The following is a 25,467-nucleotide window of genomic DNA, read 5'->3' as shown; positions in this document are numbered from 1 at the left end:
TTTATATTTAGCCCCTCCAGCAAAGGCCACAGTCAATGCATTAGGGTGGCTTGTCAGACTCTGGGCAAGGTGGGAGAGAGCTGGGACCACGGGGCTGGGCGGCAGGGCCGTTGCTGGCTCTGGCCTGGGGACCATGGATGTGGGCCCAGGATGGCCACCACCCTGTCCTTAGGGGCTGAGGAAAGGACCCAATTGGGGGCCTTGGTTTCAGGGTTAAAATAGAGATTTTAACCTCCATTTTAAGGTTTTAAGATGTGGTGTCGCATCGAGCTGGCTTGTTTTGAGGCCATGGTGTTGCCAATAGCCACAAAAAACACATATCATTTTATGGAAGACTGAAAAAAATAACAAAGAAAGGGTTGCTTCCCAGGAGGCAAAACATAAAACTTAAAAAAAAAAGGAATTATTATTTATTTTCTCCTCAGTAGCCAAACAGTTCAGGCTGAGAGTGGTCCCTGACTTCTCCTCCTCCTCCTCTCTCTCTCTCCCTCCCTCCCTCTCTCTCTCTCCTCTCTCACCTCACAAAACACCTCCCAATTCTTTCAAACTGAGTCTTTGCTGGCTCTCACCACTTCTCCCCTTCTGCTGAATCTATCCTTTTTTTCTTCCTCAAGAAAGGATTTCAGAAATAAAGGAATAATGTGTTTCTCAGGATTTTTGGATCCCCCACCCACTCTGCCTTTCCTCCATTTACCCAGCGAGAGTTCAGGACCCTGTTGGCATGGGCAGAGCTCCCCTGAGCAGGCAGGGAAGGAGGGGCGATCAGTGTGCACATATGAACGTATGTGAGTATGAACACACACACACACGTGCGCACATGCACGCACACACACACACACACACACACACACTGCATCGCTCCTCCAGGACAGGGATGGCTGGGGTGACTTTGTGGGAGAGTTAACTCGAATGTCCCTCAGAGGAAATAAATCTTTTGAGCAGCGTTTGGGAGCAGCACAGGGAAGGTGAGGTCCCAGGCTGGACCCCAGTCAGGGCAGTGATCTTGGTGTATCTGAGGAGGAGGAGGAGGAAGACATAGCTGGCTGGGGCACAGGACGCCTGGGGGCCAAGCAGGCGCTTGCCCATGGAGGACCAGGATGTGGGGAAGACTTTGGATGCTGCTTTAGGCTGGGATCCTCCCAAAGCAGCCCTTGAAAGAAGAAGTCAGGCGCAAGTGGTTACCTTGGGAGGTGAGCCTGGGGGGCCCTGGCCAGGATTGTGAGTGGGCTAGGGAAGGGAAGGAGGTCTACACAGGGTGCGTTCGTGAGCAGGGTGTTGTTTTGTACCACTGAGGCACGATCCTGCTGGGGACCTCTGGGAGAACATGTGGGACACGTGTTACCCCCACCACCTCCAGGAGAAAAGAAGCTGGAGCATTTAGCCACCAGCTCTCCTCCGTCACTGTTGGGGGGCACTCTGGGGTGGGAGGTGGGTGGGAAGGGCGCCAGCTTCCTGGTGTGTCTGGCCTGCCCTACCTGGGGCCGGGGTCCTCAGTGGGCTCTGGGGCCAGAGAAGAAGTTCCAGAAGAGGGTCTTGAGTTCTTGCAGTAGGAAACCTCTGACGTTCACGGGGGCGGGTAATGTACCAGTGGCACCTGCTACGAACTCCCAACCACCAGTAAATGTGTCCTCCACTCATCTGCCAGGCGAACCCCGGGAAGGATTTGGGGCGGGGGATCTTTGCTCTCAGTAGTTGGGATGAACTGGTAGCAGAGTGAGAAGTTGTGAGTTGATATTTCTTTTTCTCTCCGAGCGATGGGATCACAGCCATCTTTGTATCAGAGTGCACGTTTTCCAGGGTCTAGCTCATAGTCGGTACTCAAAAAATGTTGAACACTACCTTGTCATTGTCATTATTTTTGCACGTATCTCCTTTCTCTAGGAGTTTAAGAGCTGGTGGAGGGCAGAGAGGGAGTGCTGGTCAGCTTTTGCCTCCAGAGCTGAGCAAATGAGGTGTTCAGGGAGAGGTTATCAAAGGAAGGAGGGAAGGAAACACATCTAGGACTGTCTGGGGACTTGGTAAGTGGGCTGAGCAGACAGACCCCGTGGGTCCTTGCCTGAGGGTATAAAAAGGAGGATGTCTCAGACCTAGGTGAGCTGAGGGTCCTTTCTCAGGTTGTTCAGAAAGGACGCTGGGAGGGGGCCGATTTAGGGCATGCTGAGGGGCTGGGGCAAAGGACAATATAAGCACTGTTCATGGAGCCCAGCAGAAGGAACCAGAAGCCCAGATCCAAGTGGAGAGGGAGTCCTGGGGGCAGGAGGCTGGCTGTGGTCAGCAGCACCTCCTTCCTGCCCATCTCCCTGGTTTCCCATCTGCTTTCATCCAGCCTCAGAATCCCAACCAGGGCTGGTAAGATCTGGGTGGTTCTGGGTCCGCACTGACCGAATTCCAGTGTTTTTGACACTGGCGCCAGGATTCCAAGTTTGGAGACGTGATTTCTGTCCCCATTACAGCTTTTCCCATGGGGTCCAAACTTGGCTCAGTTTCTGGAAGGGACCTGGTTCTCTGGGAGTCCAAGATTGCTGGGTGGGTTCCATCCTGGCTGGGAACCGCTCACAAGGGGCAGGGCGGAGCCGACCCCAGCAGTGTGAGTGCCGGTGGGGGGGAAGGAGGCGTCTCCCACCCTGGAGGCCGGGTATCATTTCACCCACGCCAGACGAGGTGAGTCCTTGGCCGCCGGACAGGACCTAATAGCTCTTGCTCTTTGTATGGCGATAAAGGCCCAGAGAAAGCAAGCCGGCACAGACCTGCGTCTCCTGTAGCAGCCACAGTTGCTGAATCTGCTGTTTCTGAGAAAGTGAAATTTCAGTCCCTCCGCTCCCCGTCGCCGCCGGGCTGTCAGAGCATGTGGAGAGGGCGTCAGCCAACCCTCTGGGCCTCTTAGGAGAAAATGAGCATCCTTGTGGAGGCAAAGACCTTATCTCTACTGACATGGCCAATCTGGTGACCGGGTCCAGGCACATCTGGACCTTGGTGTGAGGGAAGCTGCAGGCAGCTTCTCTATGTGCCCAGCCCCTGGCTGGATGGTGTTGAGGCGGCATGCAGAGGGGCCGGAGGGCATGGTCCACGCCCAGCCCTCCAAGGACGGTGATGCCTGTCCCCTCCCTGTCCTCCCACCTTATTTTAAAGAGAAGACCAGTGTTGCATGGGGGAAGGGTCAAGATGCAGTGGAAATGGACTAGAGGCCCGAAGAGAAGGGGTCAGAAGAGGAAAGAAAAGTCCCCTTGGGTGACCCGTTGAAGAGGCTTTTGGTGAACTTCAGAGCGTTAAGTGTGGATGGGAAAGCTGGGGGCCTGGCCAGAGTTACCAAACTCTCTGCTCTACAGTTTTCGAATCTGTCCTCATCTTGGGGATAGAGATACTCATGCTCCGGACTTCTGGAACCTCTTGCCTTCTTCTACATTCGTCGGAGATTGGGAATGGGGAGTTTTCAAGGAGTGCCACCAACCCCCCACCCCATTTCCTTTCTCTCCTAGGCTCACAGCTTTGCTTGCTGTCAGGTGGGCTGTTGTCTGATTCTGGCTGATGAATGTGAGGGGCAGTGATGTACTCTGCTCAGGCCTTGAACCTCCCACATGGTTCTCCTCTCCCTCTCTCTCTCTCTCTGTCTGTCTGTCCGTATCTATGTATCAATTATACATACTGCAGAACAAGTTACCACAAACTTAGTGGTTTAAAGCAATACCCAGCTATTAGATCACTGAGCTCTAGGCTGAAGTCCAGGCAGACTTGGCTGGGTTCTGTGCTCAGGGTGTCACAAAGCTGAAATCAAGGAGACAGCTGGGCTGGGCTCCTATCTGAACTCTCTGGGAAAGACTTTGTTTCCATGTGAATGCAGGTTGTTGGCAGAATCCAGGTTTCTCACACTGTCCTGGCTGCCAGCTGGGGCTGCTGTCTGCTCCAAAGACCCTCCACCTTCCTTCTCATGTGGCCTCCTCCATCTTCAAGCCAGCAACAGAGCTTGAAATCTGACTTCCTCCTGTGTCACCAGCGGGAGAAAGTTCCCTGCTTTGAAGCAATCATGCCATTCGTTTAGGTTTCACCTGGAAAATTTCCCTTTTCAAGTCAAATGTGCCGTTAAGTACAACATAATGAATGCTTTCTCATCACACTCACAGGTTCCAGGGATTAGGGGGCACAGAATGTTGGGGGCCATTTCTAGAAATGCTGTCTAACCCCATCCTCTAGATGCCCGTATGTCAGAGCCCTCCTGGACCTGAGGCCTTAAATCTCTCTTTGGCCAAGAAATCTTTGGCTGGCAGAGACTGCTAGTTGAGCCCAACTCAGTCCCTCTTCTTCCATAGTTAATGGAACTGTTGGCTGGGCACATGGCTGCCTGGAAGAAAGACTACATTTCCTTGACGCTAGTTGTAGCCATGTGACTCGGTCATGTGACTTGGTCTGGTCAATGGGATGCAGGTGGAAAAGTAAGTGGTATTCTTAGCTCTTCTGCCCACTTCCTTTATCCCCCAGCCTGCATCATGCACATGATGTCTGGAGCTCCAACTCTGGCCACAGAGATGAGGCCACAATGGCAGAGCAACAGAGAGAAGCCCAGGCCCCTGTCTTGGTGGAGGGTTAAACCAGTCCTGGATTGCCCACCTGGACTTCTATGAGAGAGACAGAAATTTCTCTCCTTGCCATTGTTTTGGATTTGCTGTTACACACAAGTAAACCTAAGCTTAGCTAACACCCTGGCCCTGGGCTTCCTTGTTGAGGTCTTGTGAGCTAGGCTGTTCCGTGGTCTGCGGTGCCTGTCCTCAGCTGGGGCCACTGTCCTTGGCCTCCTCTGGGCTGGGGCCCTCAGCTCTGCTGCCTTTGTCCTTCCATTGTCTGAGCACCTAGCTGAGACCTAGATACGTTATTTAGTTAGACAGTGACTGAGGATAGTTGATGAATATTGACATTTAGTGAGAAAATATACTTCCAGGTTATATCTGAGTGTTGTATTTAAAGAAAACAATATATTTTTTTTCTACTGTGTATCTTATCATTTTCATTCCTTATAGCAGGTAAAGCAATTTGTTGGCTAGATTGTGCTTTTCAACACATTTCTGCTGAAACCTGCCCCAACCCCTTCCCCCATGGCTGATCTTTCCCTCCTCTGTGCCCTTGTGACACTTCGGAGCATATAGATGCCCCTCTGTCAAACACTGATCTCTTCTGTCAATCCTGAGGGGTCAGGATCTCTGTCCTACTTGTCTTTGAATCTGCAGAGTCTAGCACAGTGTCTGGTACACGATAGGACATTCATCAATGTGCCAGGCAATTTACATATGTTCTTTTATTCAACCCTTAGAGCAATGCTATGAGGTGCCACTGTCCTCATCCCCATTTCACAGGAGAGAAAACTGAGGCTCAGAGAGGTCCTGGAGATACCCAGGGTTATAAACTAGTGTAAGTGGTAGAGTCAGTATTAAAGCTGAGGCTTTCTGACTCCAGTTCCTTTTTTTTCTCAGATTTATTGGGATGTTACTAACATATGATGTTGTGTAAGTTTATGGTATACAATGTGTTGATTTGATACACATATATATAGTGAAATAGTTACCACAATAAGGTTAGTGAATGCATCCTTCACCTCACTTAATTATCTTTTGGTTATTGTGGTCGTGAGAACATTTAAGATCTACTCTCTTAGCAACTTTCAAGTATACAACACAGTATTATTAACTATTGTCCCTGTGTTGTGCATTAGATCCCCAGAACTTATTCATTGCATAACTGGAAGTTTGTATCCATCTCCTCTTTTCACCCACCAGCCCTTGGCAACCACCTCTTTACTCTGTTTCCATATATGAATTTGGCTTTTTTGAGATTCCATATACAAGTGACATCATCCAGTATTTGTCTTTCTCCGTCTGACTTATTTCACTTGGCATAATGCCCTCAAGGTTCGTCCATGTTGTTGCAAATAGCAGAATTTCTTTCCTTTTCGTAGCTGAATAATATTCCATTATGTAGGTGTAGCACATCTTCTTTAGCCATTCATCTATCAATGGACACTTAGATGGTTTCCACGTCATGCCCATTGTAAATAATTCTGCAATGAACATGGAGGTGCAGATATCTCTTTGAGATAGTGATTTCATTTCCTTCAGATACACACTCAGCAGTGGGATTGCTGTATCGCATGGTAGTTCAGTTTTTCATTTTTGAGGAACCTCCGTATGTTTTCCACAGTAGCCACACAATATGAAGTGAAATCGCATGCTTGAACTTGCTAGACACAAAGCAGGACCCAATACATTGTTTTCTGTAGCTGCAGACTCTTCTTTTCTCCAGGGAGGGGGAGGATGAGGAGAAGCTCTGAGCACAGGAAGCCACGGCTAGACAGAGGGAGGAAGACATTAGAATGCTGGGGGCTCCCCCAGGTTGGCTGGGGAGGTCAAAAAGCAGCCTGCCGACCTGGAGTCCCTAGATAGTCCTGTTTGATGACCTCGAAGACTTAAGAGAAAACCTCCCTGCCCCTGAGCTGGCTGGGTAGAGCACTTGTCTGGGGAAGAGAGGATAGAAGTGGTATACTGTTAGATTCTGTTGTTTGTATTCATCTCTTAATTCCCTCTATCTTGTTTCAACAGATGGAAATGGAATTTAAAAAAACGATCTTTGTGAGATAAGCTTTCCTCTCTCTTTGTAGCGAGTTCCGAGCCAGCCACTGTCACATGGAAGGTTGTTTGTGTGTTCCTTCTGTGTGAGGCCGGGGACAGCGGGGGTGATGCGGCCCCTGGGAGGAAAGCAAGGATCCTTGCATGTCTCTGCTGTTCCCATGCACCTTCCAAGGGTGTTGACAGTGAAGGGCTGAATTGCCTCTGCTCTCGCCTTTTTGAGTTTTCAGCATGGGGCTTCTAAAGTTGTTCCCAGCACTTTGGATTCCAGGAAATGTGAAAAGAATCGTTTGGAGAACCCGCACAAGGCTGACAATGTTTTATTTTGCCAAGTAAGGACATAGAGAAAAAAGAAGGCAAACAGCCATCTTCCTGCAGGTGCATTTGAACACCCCTGCCCATAGGAAGCAAGGACAGTCCATCCTAAGAAAGGCAGTTGACAGTTATGCCCGGATGTAAAATAAGAGGCTCATTTTTATTGTGGAAAAGTGAAACGCCATCCCACGTCAGTAGCAGTTTGTAAAGGCATTCAGGTGCCACGATGTCTCGGCTAAGGTTTTGGCACTAGGAAGATATCCAAACATACTTGAGCAACTTATTTGCTCTGTGGCCTTAAGGAAGCCAAGGGACCTTGTTGAGGCTTGGACTTCTCATGGGCAAAAATGGAGGAAATAAGACCACGTAAGGCCTGAATGAGTTAACTCATGTGACGTGCTCAGGATAGTCCCCTGTGTATGGTCACTGCTGAGTGAATTCTCCTTGATTCATTTTTTTTCAGATAAGAAACTACTAGAAATGTGTATGAGGATGCGAAGAAATGAAGGTACTACAGGTGTCACAGGTGTGGCCTCTGGGAAGCTGGGTTTCTTCTGACTTCTTAATGAGACTTTAGGGCTTCAGCGAGTGCACACCTTTCTCTGTGAGGGTCTGGAAGGAGGAGAGAATACAGCAGTGGAGCAGGTTCCTGGGGCTGTTATTTCACAGAGGGGCATCCGTAGTGGATACAGGAGGGCACCATTCAGTGTTCCCGAGCATCCTGGCCTAGGTGGGTGATTTCAGTTCCACTCTCTTTCCTGAGTTTTCACTCTCCATCCAGCTGCCTATTGGATGTGTCCCCATGGGTGTCTCACAGAGATCTCAAACCAGCGTCACCTTTCCCTCTAAGCCTGCTTCTCTTCCTCTGTCCAGCTCATAGCAAATGATCCCACCACCCACTTGCTCTCTTAAGTCAGGAACTCTCTCACCCTCCATATCCTGCCTCTCCATCATCCCTGTCTCTCATTCTCCAAGTCCGATCAGACCTAAGGCTTGACCACTGACTTCCTCAATCTCTGGGGGAAAAGCCCTGATTTGTGGCAGTTTCCATGGCATGACGACTACTACCTCGGTCGATCTCCAGCCTGATGTGACGTTGGGAAGAGATACCCGTAACTGGCTCACGGATACTCGTGGCCCCCGTTCGCCACTGTTCTGTCCACTTGAAATGCTTTTGTTCCTTCTGGAGGGGCAGTGTCTTTGTCATTTGCTCTGGGAAACCTTTCTGAGTCCTTCCTGGCTGGCTTTAATCAGCAGTCACCACTGTGTCCTCCAGTGCTGGGTTTCTGCTCTGCCAATGCCCAGCCCGGAAATTCTTGAAGGGCAGCTCTGAGCAAAGCACCTAGAACCAAGTATGTCTGCCAGTGTCTACTGAGTGAATGCATGAACCTGGGATTTGAATTCAAGTCTTTGCTTTGACCTTCCTCCTAGGCAGCTCCTTAACTCAAAGCAGCTAACAATTCTGCTCCAGATTTGTACCATATTTGCTCACTGAATATTGAGCAGATGGAATTAGTTTTACTTTTTCCCTTTAAGAGCTATCGTCTCTCTTCCTGCTCCCTGCCCCCACCACCCGAACCCCAGGATTCACTCTTGAGTTAGGTTTTGAGGGATGAAGAGGAGTTGCCGTTTGGGCAGGCTGAGAGAAGTTGTTCCATGTAGATTGGTGTGAAAAAGAAAAGTGTGGTGGTGTGAGAAAACATGGGGTGTCTTGGGGAAAGAAAAGTAGTTGAGTACCGCAGAGTGTGGCATGGGAGGGGAGTGACGGGATGTGCAGCTGGAGAGAGAGGCAGGAGCAGCCCATGAAGGCTTTGCACTTTGTCCTCCTGGTAAATTGAAGGGTATTGAATGGGAGGATTAATGTGATTGTATCTCTGTGTTAGACAGATCACTTTGGCAGCTTTATTGAAAAGGTATTTTGAAGGGGGCAAGGAGAACAGGGAGACTGGAGGTTAGGAGACCATTGAAGGGGCTTTCATAAGCATCTCTGCTAAGTTGCTTTCCTGCCTAAAGCAACTGGTAGAATACACTTGACCCTTAAACAACAGGAAGGGTGAGTCCACATATAACTTAGAGATGTGGTTCCTCCACGTCTAAGTATTCAACCAACCACGGACTATGTGGTAAGTCCGTTGTATTTACTATTGGACAATATCCACAGTATAAGTGGACCCTTCAGTTCAAACCCGAGTTGTTCAAGTGTCAGCTGTACTACACTCTTTCCCATGGAGCCTAGATCCTACATCAGAGTCCTTCTCAACACAGCCCTTCAGGCAGTCACAACCAATCAGTAGGACTTGGTTCACTAGATGGCCTTACATGCTCTTCTTGGGCTAGATAATTCTGGAGAGCCTCTCCCACTCTGATGTTATGGATTACAAATATGTTAACTTAATCAGGAGTCTTCATTTTGACATGGGATAATGCCTTAATTCAAGAATGTGGTGCTCTAATGCTAAAATTTCTAGCACTTAAATCAGTGAAAGGAGGTATTTTGAAGGATCCTGCCAAGTCCTGGTCAAAATGCACACTCTCTGTGGTGTGTTGACTTTCTTTGGGCAGAACATTGTTCCTTTGTCCCAGATACACACAGGAGGTCCAACTTCCTTAAGGAGACTGGTTTCAGGGAGACTGATAAGGGGGCAATTTCTGTTGGGGAGAAAGTATGGGTCTTAGCAAGCTTTGGCTTCACATCTCTGCTCAGCACCTCCCTGACTTCAGGAGGGAAGCAGTCATTTCCTGAGACCAACACAGGCCAGTGCTGGGCTAATGACTTTCAGATTCTTTTAATGGATGGGGAAACTGAGGCTCAGAGAAATTAATCAGTAACTTCCAAGCTGTGAGGCTTTAAATAAGTTACTTGACCTCTCTCATTTCCCATCTGCTTGTGTGTAACACGTGGCTGATAAAGCTCCCTCTCGGGGTTGTTCCCAGAATTAAAGGGAACAATAACTGGGAAGGCACCTAGTAGCTAGTAGGTGCTCCCCTAGACCAGCTCTTCCCTCCCTTCCTTTGGCAGAAAGCCTGGCTGCACTTTCAGCAAAGAAAGCCTCAGTTTAATGTCCGCAGGGAGAAATGCGTCTTTGCTCCGGGCTTTGAAATCCCTGGTGCCCACAACTTAATAGACTTACAATTGGTTAATTTTCTCTTGACATTGATCAGCAACTGGTCACGTCTGGCACCCGCTGGCCTGGCCCTGGGGGGTGGGGGTGGGGGAGCCTCGAGATGCCTGGCCTGGCCTCCCTAACCAGAAATTCAATAACTTTTTCATATAAATTGTCCGTAAGAGAAAACTTCTTGTTTTCGGCAGTTGTCGCTGTTTCAGCATTTTTTCTGTACAAGATGAAAAACTTTTGCATTGAGCAAAATACAGATTTATGGTCAATAAAGTGAAGTTTAACAGTTTATAGGGGCCATACTTTCTTTCTTAAGAACTGATATTAAAAGCCATTTTTCCCAGTCTTTGTGAAGATGACTCTTCTATCCATCAGGATCCCAGTTTGTTTAAAGGAGGGGAGAATTAGGAAAAACTCTCTCATCAGAGGGCCTCCAAACGTACGCCCCTCTGCCCTCCTGCCCGAGAGCTCTGGCAGCAATAGGGGTTATTCTCGAAACTGAAGATGATCGAGCTGGGGACTGGAAGTTGCTTGAAGCCAGAAGAGTGCTGAACCTCAAATGGGGCTTGAAGACTGGGCAAGTGTAGGGTGCTTCTCTTGTACCCAAGATCTGTCTAGTATTACTCATTTACTCAGCAAATGTTCACCAAGCACCTAGAGCTGGTGTGTTAGAGCCGGAGCTAGGCACTCGGATGACCAAGGTGAATCTCATCAAATTCCTGCCCAGAGGGTCTCCACTGTTGAGGAATGAGTCAAGCAGACAGACAATGGAGTCAGAAATGGGTACTATGGGAACACTGAGAAGCATTACGTTGCCCAGACTGAGGACATCTGGGAAGACTTCCTGGAAGAGGTGATCCCTGAACTCGGTCCTGAAGACGAGAGAGGCAGTGGCCAGGGTGGGAAACATAGCCCAGGAAGAAGGGGCAGCAGAGTGGGATGAGAGCATCTTCCTCCAGGGTGGATGGAGGAAACGTGTTAGTCTCCCGGCTGCTCCTGAGCCTCTCATCAATTGGCAGAATCCTGCCCAGTGCTCCTCTAGCTGTTCCTAGTGCCCCCATGGAACACCCCGCTCATCCCCAGAGTCCTGGGAGGTCTGGCCCCATTGAAGTGAGGCTGCTTCTTGGAAGCATCATGGCAGGTAGACGTGCTTCCCTTCCCTGTCTCCACCTCCTCACCCCCACCACACAAGGCCATTAGAACGTGGTACACGTTACTGCAGTGCAGATGGCACCTGACAGAAGTGACAATGTAGGGGAAAATATTCAAAACTCTGTCCTGGACGGACCTAGAGATGATCATAGTAAGTGAAAGAAGTTAGACAGAGAAAGACAAATATCATATGGTATCACTTATATGGGGAATCTAAAAAAGTAACACAAATAAATTTATTTACGAAACAGAAACAGACTCACAGACATAGAAAACAAACTTATGGTTACCAAAGGGAAAGCGGGGGTGGAATAAATTAGGAGTTTGGAATTAGCAGATACAAACTACTATATATAAAATAGACAACAAGGACCTACTGTATAGCACAGGGAACTATATTCAAGAACTTGTAATAACCTATAATGAAAAAGAGTACGAAAAAGAATATATATATGTGTATAACTGAATCACTACGCTGTACACCAGAAACTCATACAACATTGTAAGTCAACTATACTTCAATTAAAGAAAGAAAGAAAAAAACCCCCTCCAAGTTATGACTATTCAGGGAATCCCAGAAAGAGTACCAATGAAAAAAGTCACCCCGCAGGGATTTTTGAGCCTTGCCTCCTTTTCCCTCCTGTCTCAAGGTCTGTTCTTCCTTTTCTCTCTCGGAGAAAGAGCCATCCTCTTTAATCCTCTCTGGAGCCCAGTATCAGCTGCTCCCGATGCTCAGGCAACTGCAGCCTCTCCCCGACCCAGCCCGTGCAATCCCGAACCACGCTCACGTAACACTCACTCACCCAAATACGTAATTCTTAGAGGCAGAACTGGCTGGTTTTCCTCACTGTAGCACACTCCGCCCAGCTTCTCTGGCCCACAAGGGGGACAGTCTTTGACATTGTAATGTCTTTGACATTTCAGCCTGCACAGGGCTTGCCAGCACCCCCAAAATGGAGGCCCTATTGGTGACTGCCTCTTAACTGCACAAAAGCGGAAGCCCAAGCTCTGAAATGATCAGTTTTTTTTAGGTCAGTTAAAGTCTTCAAGACCTGCCCCTGCCCCCTGCCCCCTGAGCTGAAAAAACGCCCAGGTGTTGGGGGGATGGGAGGGAGCACTTCCTCCCACAAGGGCCCAGGGCAGCTCCGGATGATGGGCACAGGACCACAGTCACTTGTGTAATAACACTTTTTCTAGCAGCCACATTCAAACAGTAAAAAGAAACAGGTGAAACTAATTAATGGACCCCCCAGTTAATATTAACTAATCAAAATACGATCGTTTGAACATGGACTCAGTACCAACTTATTAGCGAGACAGTTTACATTCTTTCTTTTTTATACTAGGTGCATATTGTACAGAAGATCTCAAGTTGGATTAGGCACATTCGTAAGTGCCCAACTGCCGTGTGTGACTCACGGGTGCTGCACTGGGTGGCACAAAGGTGAGTGTAAATGTCTGTGTAGGTGTGCTTGTGCAGGCAAGAGAAAGAGAGAGAGAGGGAACATCTAGAGATGAGGGCTCAGAGAGATACAGGAACCACAGGCGGAGCAGGAAGAACTTTTGCTGTGTGAAGGCGGGCAGACGTCATCCTGAAGGCAATGGGGCGGACGTAGAAGGGTTTTAAGTAGAGGAGAGTCGTGATCAGGTTCACGTTTTAGGAAGATCCTCTGGATGGACAAAGAGAAGGTATTCGAGCCGGCAAGTACGTTTGGGGACGGGAAGATTTGACTTGGAGAATTGCTTCCTGGATTTCAGGGGATTTTAAAGCAAGGTGGAGTGATGCACATGGAGAGAGGTGGGTGGATCCTGGACCTGTGAAGCGGGTAGAACCCATAGGACTTGTAGGATGTGGAGGGATGAGGGAAGGCCGGGAGTCAAAGATGCTGTGTCCTGCCCTGTCCAAATGGATGGATGCTGTGCATTTACTGAAATGCAGAACAGAAGAGGATGCCCAGGTGTGAAGGTGGAAGATGAGGGCAGTTTAGGATGTGTGAGTTTGAGGGTCCTGTGGATGCCTAAGCAGAGGTGTCCGTCATGGGAATGGATGCGTAGATCAGGCTCTCAGAAGAGTGGTGTGGGCTGAGGTGGAGGTGGAGGTGGAGGATATGCTGGTAATGGGGGAGCCCGACCACGCTTCTGACCGCAGTGGGCCTTTCTGAGGTTTCTAACTCCTAAGCCTGTTTTAAGATTGGTAGGAAGGGCACACATACGGTGTACAGCACGGAGCTTTGCACACGAGAGCTGTCAGATGACTGTGCTGGCTGGATGGGGTCCCGCCTGTTCAGGCACCTGCCTTCTACACTTTTGCTTTCACCCAGCTTGGCCATTTTGCAAAGGTTTAAGACAGGTGGTAGTTTGGGGAAAACCGGGACTTGAAATCGAGAGAGCCAGTCTGACCTTGCCCCTGTCTTGGAAACCAGCAGCTCATCGGTTCATCCGTCATTCACACCTGCCTCCTGGCCCATACCTGGTTCTTTCTCACCTCAGGACCATCTCTGCCTTCCACTCAATTTTAGTTCTTACTGTTCTTAAATGCTCGGCATCGGTGACATTGTGCCGCACTGCCCAGTCCCCCTACTCAGGATTGCAGGACCAATTCCCCTCACTACCGGGGAGCTCGTCAGCTGATAGCTCTCCGCTGTCAGCCTCTTCAGGAGTTACCCTGGCTGGGGAGAGTTGCCTCATTCAAGGTCATGGTCCCTCCCCAGGGCCGCCCACGTCCACTGATGGGTCAGTGCAGGGGATAAAGGTATGGCTGCTTTGCTCCAACTTGAAACGTGTCTGAAGGGTCATCCCAGCTTCAGAGCTCTCCGTGGGATGGGCTGAGGGCGTCTTGTTTTTCCCACTGCCCACGCCAGCTCCCTTCCCTTCCCTGCGGGCATTGGCTCCAAGAGGCCTTGCTAATAAACCTCCTGCATGCTAATGTCCCTCTGGTGTCTGCCTCCGGGGGAACTCAGCCTGTGACACGTGGCTTTGTCATCCACTCCAGCCATGAAATCACAGCCCCCATCAGATATAACAGTCTGATTTCCCCTTCTCTCAATCTAACACACGCACGCAAAATCTTGAGCATCCACTCAGTTGGCCAGTAGGTTTTATATCCTGACATCCTGTCATTGTGCTTTGTTCTTAAATCTATCTTTTTGTGCCCTGTCTCCCACCCTGTCTCCTCTCTGTCCCTCCCTCTTTTCACATGAGTAAGCTCTGACCCCAACCACAACTGCTGGCCTCCAGGTCCCTGAATGCCGGGACAGAAGACAGAGGAGATACCTGGAGATCACCGACATTGGTGTCCCTACCCGTCACAGCTCCTTCCAGGTACCCAGAGCCAGTGAGGGGGAGAGGGCATCTGAGGGCTGTGTCCCTGTAGTCCCTCGAGCTGGGCCTCGGGGGCTGGGCTAGGATTTCTGCAAGGATCTCGAATCGGAAGAGCCGAAGTCGTAGCTCACGTCCCCACCGAACAATGAGGCTTGATGAACGGGGTGGGCCGTGCAATTGCTGATGAATATCAAACTGATTCCCTAGGACTCTCAAAGTGGCGCATGTGTGCGAGCCAAGCTGTGTTGTCCCGGGAGGGCTCCAGAGGGGCTCCAAGTTTCCCAACTTCCTGCCCTCAAAATTGATGTGTACGAAGGAAAAAGGAGGAGAAGCAAAACCCACAAAGCACCAGTTAGTTCCCAAGGAGAAGCCTGACAGTGTGACTGTCTCTTTAAGCACTTGTGTTTCACACACACACGTATTTTTCAACTGCATCTTCTGACTGACAAAGCTCTTTCTTGCCACAAGGAACCGTTATAAAATTATGACTTGCGCATATATAATGTTTGCGTTCAACAAGAAAACAGACATGCCACCTTATTTTGTGGTTACAGCTGCACAATTCACATCCGGCAAGATTGATCATATTAAGGTTATGCAATCATCTAATTGCAGAGACAAGCCTTGGGTAATAACTCCAAATGCTTGCACTTCAGTCGGCACAGCAGAGTCATTGCTGAGTCCTGATTAGCGCCAGGCAGCGTTCGGGCACCATTATCGCTCTGGCATTGTCTGCATCTCCATTTCCAGCCGAAGCAATCTACCCACTAACTGATCTATGACAAACAGGCCCATAACAGCAAAGCTGTTGGGGTTGCAGATACGTACGTAACACAACGTGGCTCTTTGAGCTGTTTCTAGCTCTTTGCAGCAAAGTTGCTCCTTTTTCCCAGGAGGAAGCAGCCCCCAACTCACTTCCCTTCCCTCTTCCTGTTGTCAGGAGGCTGTAGATGACTGGACAAGGAACTTGTAAAATCGTCACCAGATCAGCTTCTACTCAGACCTCAGATTTTGGCTCCAAGGTGACTTTGGTAGAAAGGCTGCCTCTGCAGATTCACCAGTGACACACACCGTCCTTGTGCTTTTTTGTTTTTTTTGTAATGTTTAGAATAGTTTCCAACTGTACCTGCAAATCCTGTGGGCTCCAGCTTCAAGCTGTATCCAGAACACAATCACTTTTACCCCCTCCATCCCTTGGGGCTCCAGTCGCCAGTGTCTCTGCCCTGGATCCCTGCGTTACTCTCCTCAATGGTCTCCCAGATTCTGCTCTCTTATCCCCCTATCTCCCCTGCCCACAATCTAACCTCAATTTATCAAGCAAAATGTCAGTCAGATACTATCTTCCTCCTGTGAAAAACCCTGCAGTGGTTCCCCACCTCAGCGTAAAAGCTGAAGTCTCCTCGCTTTTCCTTGAACACTCATACCACATGGCCTTTGCACTGACTGTTCCCTTTTCCCGGAAGGCATCTTCCCTCAGATGGTATCCACATGGTTTGCTTCTTCTCTTCTTGGGTTGCAGTTAAAATGTCACTTTACCAGCGACACCTCCCCGACTATCTTCTCCAAATAGCCAACTTTCCCCACCCCAGAGTTCCCTAGCCCTCCCTGCTCTGCTTTATCTTTCTCTATGGCTTGTATTACCCTCTAACCTACCATACAATTGACTTGTTTATATGGTGGGTTGTCTTCTTGTCCTCTCTATTGTGTAGAGCAGTGCTGTCCAGTGGAACTTTCTGCAATGGTAGAAACGTTCTATAGATGGTAACCACTAGCACATGTGGTTATTGAGCACCTGAAAGGTGGCTAGTGAGACTGGGGAACTGAATTTTTAACTGGGTCTAATTTTAATTAAGTTAAATGTCACATATGGCCAGTGGCCGCCATATTGAACAACGCAGGTTTAGATTATCTGCTTCATGAGAGCAGGAGTCTTCTGGAGGGCAACTTCAAAGCATGTCATAAGCCCTAGAAATAGTCATACATTATAACCCAGTAATTTTGCTTTCTGAAATTTATCCTAAGAAATAGTTGTTTGTAAAAGAATGTTCTCTGCATTGTCAGAGATAGTAATGAAAACTGGAAATAATCTAAATGTCCAGCCACAGGGGATTGAACAATTCAAATACAGTGCCCATGTGATGGAAACTGTGCAACTATTAAGTTGCTATAGATTGATAATGACATGGGTAAAATGTTTGTGATATATTGTTAAATGGCAGAAGAAGACAATTAAACTGTGTCCAGGTTATAACCCCAATTTTAGGGAAAATCTATGTGTTATATATAGGGATTAAAAAAAGAACAGAAGAAAATCTACTGGTGGAATGACATGTGATTTCTATTTATTTTGGTGTATTTTGGGTATACTCCAAATCTTCTACAATGAATATGTGTCACCTAATTGTCAGTAAGATGAAGTGAATGTATTCATTTAAAAAAAATTAGTTTCTTCCTGTCTTTCTGATTTGATTTTGCCACTTACAGATCCAGAATCTGGGAACAAAGCTGATTTGGGCCCTTTGCCCTCATGTTCTGTGAGTTACAGTCCTCCCCTGGTTGCTGCTGAGGCCTGACTTCCTCCTTTAAGAGATTCTATTTCACTGATCCTTATGTTTCATTAGTCCTTGGTTCCTTTTTTGAGCACTGGGTGGCCATGAAATGGTTCGAATTTCCCCCCTCCCCTTCTAGAATGAGTCACTCTGGGAGGTTTGTCCACCCTAGTGCCCCTGCAGTGGTCAGTGATCACAGAAGTGTCCAGCTTTGGTCTTGTCATTTACCCAGGATTCCAGCACTGTGTCTTTTCTTCTGAACTTTGGTGACTGTGTTCTGACCAGAAGCATCCTCTCCCACTAAGTCCTAAAGACTCATCTGGGTCTGCTGAAGCCCTTGGAAAAGTCCTTCTCTGTGTGGGTTGTGGCACTGCCGTTCCTCAGCCTGGAAGCCTGCCTGGTCTGGCCCCTGCTCACCTCCAGCTTCACTCCTCATGTCTCCCCATTTGCACAGACACAATCACTTGGGCCTTTGCACAGCCAGTTACCTCTCCCTGGAATGCTCTTTCTGCATTGATTTACTGCCTCTTTCTTCCTCATACACTAAGATCTAGATGAATTCTTTTTACCCTTGGTATGAATGCTGAGGGCAATTTTATTGCTAGAGTTACCCTTTGTTGTTCAGTGCCATTCAATAAAGCGTTTGCCTGTCTCATGCACAGTGCTGGTTTTTGGTGAAACAAGGTTGGATGGAGGACAGGGGACAGGCATTTGCTAAATGCCTGCAGCATGCTGGCCGCTCTCCACGTGGCCCTCAGTGTAGCAGAGGAGACAGACGAGTAAGGGATAGTATGACACAGTGGACAAACGTCCTAACTGAAGTGGACATGGAATATGATGGGAGTGGTCATTTCTGCTGGGATAAGGCCCGCTGTGAAAAGTTTCAGGGAAAAGGCCAGTTCAAGTTGGGTCTTAGAAGGTAAATAACTTTCATTTAAAGCATCTGCCTGGCTCTACCAAGTGGACCCAGCTCTTTGCCTCACGGACCCTTAAGAATCTTACTTCTTTTTTTGTGTGTGTTTATATTCTTTTTTTAAATTGAAGTATAGTCAGTTTACAATGTTGTGTCAGTTTCTGGAGCACAGCATAATGTTTCAGTCATACATATGCATACATAGATTCCTGTTCATATTCTTTTTCATTATAGGTTACTATAAGATATTGAATGTAGTTGCCTGTGCTGTACAGTAGAAACTTGTTTATCTGTTTTGTATATAGTAGTTAGTATCTGCAAATGTTAAACTCCCAGTTTACCCCTTCCCAACCCCTGTCCCCTCTGGTAACCATAAGTTTATTTTCTATGCCTGTGAGTCTGTTTCCGTTTTGTTCACAAATGAACAAAATATGTTCATTTGCGTCTTTTTCTTTCTTTTTTAGATTCCACATGTAAGTGATATAACGTGATATTTTTCTTTCTCTTTCTGGCTTACTTCACCTAGAATGACAATCTCCAGGTCTACCCACATTGCTGCAAATGGCATTATTTTATTCTTTTTTATGGCTGAGTAGTATTCATTGTATAAATATACCACAAATTCTTTATCTAGTCATCTGTTGATGGACATTTAGGCTGTTTCCGTGCCTTGGCCATTGTAAATAGTGCTGCTATGAACTTTGGGGTGCATGTATCCTTTTTAATTGGAGTTTTCTCCCGATATATGCCCAGGAGTGGGATTGTTGGCTTATATGGGAAATCTATTTTTAGTTTTTTGAGGAATCTCTGTACTGTTTTCCATAATGGCTGCACCAAACTACATTCCCACCAACAGTGTAGGAGGTTTCCCTGTTCTCTACACCCTCTCCAGCATTTATCATTTGTGGACTTTTTAATGATGGCCAAAGAATCTTACTTCTAAGACAAATGTGATAACTGGTGTACCGGCCACCCCTCCAGGCTGTTTTACAGATTGCCTGAGGTCGGGTCTGAGGTGCTGTGGAGTTGATGTCCCAGGAAAGACCCTCCACCAAAGGTAGATTGTTCCTGAGGTGGGATGACTTACAGACGCGTGTTCTGCACTGGCTCCCCGAGTTCTCGCTGCTGTAACTTTCTTCACCTTGCACCCTTCACTGCCTTCCTTCCCTTCCCCGACTCACCTCACCCTCCCCTGAACACACTAGTTGCCCTTGAACCCTTGTCTCCAGGTCTGCTTACAGGGAGCCAAACCAGGACACCTGGTTTCCTTTGGAGATGCCAGGCACCGGTCCCCAGTGTCTCCCTCTGACATCTCCTGCCCCTCTCACACTTTCCTCCCTCTTCCTCCAACCACAAAGTGTTTTCATGCAGGCTTTGGTTCATGATTATGACAAAAAAGCTTCTGGAGCATAACACTCAGAGACAATAGGAACCCAGAAAACACTTAGGCTCAGCAAAATGCAGAGAAAGGCTAGGTTTGATTTTACAGTGTGTGTGGGAGCCCGTCTCCAGGGGCTGCCACCTAACGCCAATCCATCACCTTGAGAGAGGTCTGCAGCCCAGAGGCGTTTGAAGTTGGCTACCGTGAGGGTGGGGTGGGAGGGTAGGGGATACGAGGGGAGCCACGTAGTCGATGGACGGGTCCTTTGTCATTTCCCCCTTCGCTTTGGGTGAGGATAAAAGGAAGGTCAGTGCTTCTGGCCCTGCGTCTCCCAGGATCCTCCTCCCTCCCAGGCCAGCAGCCCTCTCCGGGGTGGGGCCTTTGGGAGAAGGGGTCCAATCTGTGAGTCTTGCTCTCAGGCATGGGAAAATTGCCTGCTCAGCCACCCATTTCAGCTCCTCCCATGCAGCCGGCTCTCCCAGCCAACCTTTCCCGGCCCATCCCTGGGCCTGGATCATTGGAATCAATTGGCATCAGCAGACAGTCACTGAACATCTCCTAGGCTCCCAGCCCCCAGCTGGGGGGGCGTTAGTGTACATCATCTTCAGATGAGGAAACTGAGGTTGGAAAAGAGGCTTGTGAGGTCCTGGCCGCAAAGCCTGTACCTAGAAACAGCATCCCTGAGCCAGGGAGGGAGCTGGCAGACCAAACCCAGCCTGCTTGGTGAGATGGCAGTGGAATATGCAGTGTTCTCATCAGGACCAACATCTGGGGCGGGGTGGAGTCTTCATTAAAATGCAGTGACTCCATTGGCACCAAAATAAACGTGACATTTATCAGAACCTGCTAAATCTATTCAGTGCTGTCTTCCTTCGGAAGTGCAGGCTCCATGCCGTGGGCCTGGAGAGAAAAGGTCTTTGCCTGTGAGAAGAATGAGGCGGCAAAAAGGGAAGGAGGAAAGAAAGAGAAAAGGCTGGAAAAAAGGGAAGGCAAAGAGGAGGCAAGCCACAGCCCAGCCCGCTCCGTGGACTGCCTGTGAATTGCCTGCCAAGGGAAGGTGTCTATTTGAAGGCAAAAATCAGTCATGTTGAGGTGGTTATCCAGCAAGGAGTGGGCTTCTGTCACCTGATAAGAAAATAAAACAAAACTACCCCCCTGCAAACCTAACTCAGATTTAACTCAGCTTTAAGGAGCTCCTAGAATGTTGCTGGCACTTTTACATATATTATGGTATTTCTCACTATAACCTGGTGCGTTTACTGTTCATCCCCACTCTACAGATGGGAAAATCGAGGTACAGAGAGGATTGGTAAGACACTCAAGATCACTCCTCTAGTGTGTGGGAGCTCGAGACCCAAGGTCTATCAAATCTCTGTGGAGTGACAGTGATCTCACTGGCATGGTTTAGAGGCAAGAACTCGGAAGAAAGGAAAGCAAGGTCTGAGTTGAGATTTACCATTTGGCTTTGGAAAACCTCTGCTCCTCCTTGGACTTCCTTTCTCCATTTGTAAAACATGATCCCTAAGACCCCCCTGGTTCTGATCCCCTCATGCCCGTGTTTGTGTGCTCTAGGTCATCCACTGTGAAAAAACCCCAAGCCACCTTTCCCAGACCTCTTGCCTAGGCTCAGGTCTCTGGAGTGTAATAAAAGCTGATCAGTGCACACTTATCAAGTGGGAGCAGCATACAGTGGTGGCGCTCTGGCTGCCTGAGTTTGAATCCTATCTTTGCTGTTTACCAGCTGTGTGTTCTTGGGCAAGTTATTTAACCTCTCTGAGCCCTTCCATATAATTTTTGCTGTTGTGAGAATTACAGATAATAATGACAGCAAACATAGATTGAGTGATTATTAGGTGTCAGGTGCTGTGTTAGGGGCGTGGTCTCATTTAGTCTTTATAACTTCCCTATGAGAAAGTTAGCTTCATTCTCCCCACTTTAGAAATGTGGAAACTGAGGCATAGAAGCTATGATCTAAGATGTGATTATCATGATTCCTGAAAAACAGTAGAAACTCAAAAAAGTTTTATTCCTTGCTCCTTCCTGGTCTATGAGTTGATAATTCCTAAGGACCTCTCCCCCTCCCCCCCAAAACAGACAGAACCAGAAGAGTAGCCAGGAAATAAGAATAAAGAAAATTAATTAACTTTATCTAAGGAGAAAGTTATTTATTTTTCTTTTTTAAAGAAGGAGACACTGCCAGACCCAGAGTCAGCTAAAGCTATCCTTTTGGAAGGGACTCTTTCTGAAATTCCTCTTTTTGGGGAACCTTTTTCCCTTGGACCATTGGGGGCCTTGGGTAGACAGATGAGCCTATAGTTTGTCCAAAGAATATTTACTTGGTCCTGTGAGTCTTGATGTAAAAGCATCTGAGAGGCCAACAGCTCATGGAGAGGAGTTTGTGATTCTGGTTAGAACCTGGATCGCTAGGGTTTGCGGGCTGCTCCGTGCCTGGCGCTGCTTAGAAGCGATCTCTCTGTCTTCTGAGCAGTGGGCCTTCCTGTCCCCATTTTTCAGAGGAGAAGACTGAGGCTCAATCATGCCATCAGCAATTCTGAGAAGCAAGAATTTAGTTGACGACCTTGTCCTCCGCCTCCTGCTCATTTTCCTCCCTGACCAGTTTCCTTTGTGCCTCTAAATGGTTAACAGTGAGGAGATTAAACACAAGCGCTCAGTGCAATGATCACTGAGCAGTTAGTACATAATTGCATATTTTTGTAAACAAGTTTAGACGCTTTTTCAGTGACCTCTCTGTGGCTTTGTGGTTTTGCAGATAAATTCCCTTCCCTTCCACACTCTGATTTTAATTGGGAGCCATGACTCTGCCGCTATTGCTCCCATAGCCCTCGGCGCTGTTCCTGGTATGTATGTGTGTGTGTGTGCGCATGCGTGTGTGTGTGTGTGTGTCCCACACAAGTGCACCCAGCCATATCATGTGTGTGTACTGTGTGCCTCTCTGTGGCGGTGGCAGAGTTCATGATGCTGCAACTCATGGCAGATTTTACTGAGAACTCCTGGGCAAGAAGTAAGGATGCCTTTCAGTGTGTAAGGAAGAGTTCATCTTGGCAAGACTAAAGAATCTGGAGTCTCCAGACCCTGAGACAACTGTGAAGATCTTCATGGGGCTTATTCATTCATTCATTCACTCCACAAATATTTATAGAGGCCCTGCATGGGCCAGGTTCCCTGGAGAAATAGCCCTGAACAAGGCAGATCCAGTCACAGACCGGCCAGGAAGTGTTCTCAAACTATATTTAATATTTCAACAAGCTGCCGTCAGGCCACCCAAGTTACCTAAAACACTGAGCTTTGCCTTGGACGGAAATTATACCAATTTGGTGAGGTCATCCTGCTGGCCAGAGAATTCTGGATGGTTATGACTAGTCAAACCTGGAAATGAATGATTACCTAAAATATTTAGGATGTTGTTAGCCAAACTCTTTTGAACTATGGACACCTTGGTGGAAGGCTGCAGTGGGTCCAGCTGTCACCAGAGAGGACACCACCTCCCCTCCTCCCCCATTTCCCTAGTATATGTTTCCCTGCGGGCCTTCAGGGGGCTGGGTCTCCCCAGATGTCTCTGCTGCTGCTGTCAGTGGCGGGCACTGAGGGGCAGGGGGAACTTGGCTCCAAACCACCCGACATTCAGGAGTCTGCACCACTGTCAAATTCCCCCGCAGGCTCTGGGACCCTCAGCTGCATCCTGCCCTCCTGCTGCCTGCCCTGCTGCTTCCCTGGCTCCTGTCCTCCCAGGTTGGGGACCCTGGGTCCAGGCCACACTGAAGTCACTGCCATCCCTCCTGCACTTATATTTGGAGACTTTGCTATGTTGCAAAAGAGGTCCTTCTTGGGAAGGTCAGTAGAGTTGCACCCGTCTGTACTTGCTCCCCCCTCCAGCTATGCCCATCCTCCTCCTAATAGCCCTGCAAACTCCTCACGTACTTTGGTGGGGACAGGCCACCAGGAGAGCAGTGTCCTCACAGCTCTGCTCCCAACCTGCTGAATGCCGAATCAAGCAGAACCTGCTCCAGGAGACCAAGGATGCAGCTTGCTGGGTGCCAGCTGGGGCTCAAATTGGTGAAAAATCAAAGTCCTGGGTGGTGGGTGCTTGGGCAGGCTTGGTATTAAAAGGTTAGGATGGGCTGGGCTCTCTGTGGCTGCCATCTGCATCTTTGAAGACTGGAGACCTTTCTAGACTTGACACAAGATCCATCCCAGGATATGGGACAGGAAAACCCCCCAGGCATGAGCTCTGGCTCTGGGAACTACTGGCTGATGTTAAGAGTCCCAGTTCTGACAGTCTTAGATCCTTGCATCTCAAATTGCCCTTCTGTAGAGAGAGAGTTACCCCACATCTACCTCATGGGGTCACGATGTTGACTTTGAGGAGTAAACTGTAAAGGGCTGTGTGCACGTAAAGGAGTGTAATTATGGTAATGTGGTCAAATAGGAGAGCTCTGGGAACAGAATGCCTGTGTTCAAATCCTGGTTCTACTACGAGACTGCTGTGTGACTATGGGCAAGTGACTTAACCTCTCTGTGCCTCTGTTTCTCATCTGTCCAATAGGGATAATAATAGTTCCTAATTCATAGGGTAGTTGTGTGGATGAGAAGACTTGAGCTAATGAATATAAATGGCATAACATAGTTCCTGGCACATAGCAAGTGATAAATGATGATGATGGGGGTGGTGATGGTGGTGATGGGTGTGGGGATGGGGGTGATACGGGGAGGATGTGTAGACACCAACATTGTCCTTATCCTTGGTGAAGGGCACTTAACCATTTCAAATCTCCTTGACTCTGTGACCTTGACCCGGCTCTGACTAGGTGGGCAGCTCATTGTGAAATGAATGCCAAGTCTCACGCCATTGTGGGTGGGGCTTGGGGGGTGGGCAGCAGGCAGGCCCCAGCTGAAGGAGGTGTGAGAGGAGCATGCCCCTGGGGGCCTGTTTTCCCTGGATTCTCTTGCAGGGTCATTGGTGGGTGCCCAGCCCGTGACCTGTGTCCAGACCCTCATGTGGGTTTCCAAAAAGGCACGAAGCCCCCGGCACGCAGCCCCCGGCACGCTCACCAAGATGGGATGATTGGGATGTCGCAGAGAAAAAGAGAAGAAATGGGCTCAATAGAGAAATTTTTCTGCCTACTTGACAAGAAAGAGCTGATCTGAGCTGACATCTGGGGAATCATTCAGCGTGCCCTTGATTATGAAGTGTTTTAAGTGGCAGAGGAGAAAAAGCCTCTGCGGCCCGTGAAGCCAACAGTCCACGCTGTGCTTCATTTTCCGTGGGGACTCATTTTCTGAGGAAGTGCCCCCAGACTCCACCTCCGGCCAGATTCCCAGGCCCAGGCGGTGCAGACCAGGCAGAGGAAGGGGATGGGTGGGGCTCCTGGAGGGAGGAGGGAAGAGGGAGGACATCCTTGGAGTTCCAGGGACCACTGGACCCCCTCCCTTCAGAGCTGACCACCTCTGCTCCCACCGGCTCTTGTCCTGGGCTGGCTTCTCGGGGTACCTCATCTTGCCCTGAGGTGCAGCCACCTACCACTTCCTAAAAATGAGGGCAATAATGAGAGCCATGGCTTACCTGCACTAAGGCTTAGAAGGTACTCAGTAGGTATTAGTAGGAACTTAATATGTACTGTGTCCCAGGTTCTACAAGTATTTTTTTTAATTTTATTTTAATTGAAGTATAGTTGATATACAATGTTAGTTTCGGGTGTATAACAAGCGATTCAGTTATACATACACATACATGTATATATATATTTTCAGATTCTTTTCCATTATAGCTTATTACAAGAAATTGAATATAGTTCCCTGTGCTATACAGTAGGCCCTTGTTTTTATTTATTTTATCTATAGTAATGTGTATCTGTTAATCCTAAACTCTTAATTTATCCCTCCCCCTCCCTTTCCCATTTGGTAACCATAGTTTGTTTTCTATGTCCATGGGTCTATTTCTGGTTTGTAAATAAAATTTGTATTCTTGGGGGAAAATTCCACATATAAGTGATATCCTATGATATTTGTCTTTCTCTGTCTGACTTACTTCGCTTAGAATGATCATGTCTAGGTCTATCCGTGTTGCTGCAGATGGCATTATTTCATTCTTTTT

The 25,467-nt window shown here is 48.2% G+C and overlaps 1 long non-coding RNA gene across 2 annotated transcripts in view; it reads left to right on the top strand.

Annotated features, from left to right (window-relative positions):
- LOC140687293 (uncharacterized) overlaps positions 1–25,467 on the top strand; it is a 193,690-nt gene that overhangs the window by 80,677 nt on the left and 87,546 nt on the right. For both annotated transcript variants that reach the window (XR_012061490.1, XR_012061491.1), the window contains exons 2-3: positions 12,538–12,635; positions 14,397–14,512. This is a non-coding gene — a long non-coding RNA (uncharacterized lncRNA). The remainder of the gene's footprint in view (positions 1–12,537; positions 12,636–14,396; positions 14,513–25,467) is intronic.

Source organism: Vicugna pacos, chromosome 19, assembly GCF_048564905.1.
Source record: "Vicugna pacos chromosome 19, VicPac4, whole genome shotgun sequence".
NCBI lineage: Eukaryota > Metazoa > Chordata > Mammalia > Artiodactyla > Camelidae > Vicugna > Vicugna pacos.
The sequence above is the reverse complement of the archived record's forward strand: the minus strand, read 5'-3'. Positions and strand labels throughout refer to the sequence as shown.